This window comes from Penaeus monodon, chromosome 15 (assembly GCF_015228065.2).
Source record: "Penaeus monodon isolate SGIC_2016 chromosome 15, NSTDA_Pmon_1, whole genome shotgun sequence".
NCBI lineage: Eukaryota > Metazoa > Arthropoda > Malacostraca > Decapoda > Penaeidae > Penaeus > Penaeus monodon.
Genome location: NC_051400.1, coordinates 3,745,231 through 3,745,671, shown reverse-complemented (window position 1 = coordinate 3,745,671; position 441 = coordinate 3,745,231). Strand labels below are relative to the sequence as shown.

General features: G+C 35.8%; 1 protein-coding gene across 1 annotated transcript in view; it reads left to right on the top strand.

Annotated features, from left to right (window-relative positions):
* The first annotated feature begins 338 nt into the window (after positions 1 to 338).
* Positions 339 to 441, top strand: part of LOC119581643 (rhodopsin-like) — a 15,298-nt gene continuing 15,195 nt past the window's right edge. Inside the window, exon 1 of the mRNA XM_037929767.1 lies at positions 339 to 399. The gene's annotated coding sequence lies outside the window, so the exon portion shown is untranslated. The remainder of the gene's footprint in view (positions 400 to 441) is intronic.

Genomic DNA, 441 nt, shown 5'->3' with positions numbered 1-441 from the left:
CATCCGATTACACATAAACTGTTAAAATTATATACAAAAACAATACCAGAAATATGCACAAATATATGCACATATAAACCTTATCAAAATTGCGCTAATATCGGTGATTTCTCTCCCTCTCTTTTTTTCAATGGTTCACGCGGTTTCTTCAGGGAAAGAAAATTGAAATAGACAAAATAAATGTAACTTACAAGAAGTAGATATGCGTGTATGTCTGAAGTCAAACGCGCGAAAGTCGGTAATCTTATAATGCAAGTAAAATCTTTCAGCTCACTATAAAAGAACTGCTTTTACACCTGCTCCCTCAGTTACCTTGCGGGACTCAGCCAGAGAGGAGGTGCTTCGCGCCGAAGTAGTTCGTTCTGAAATTTCTTCGGTTGAAGATCTTTTGTCATAAAGGTAATTTGTGTTTCCTTACTCACAAAATATTCATCAAAACAT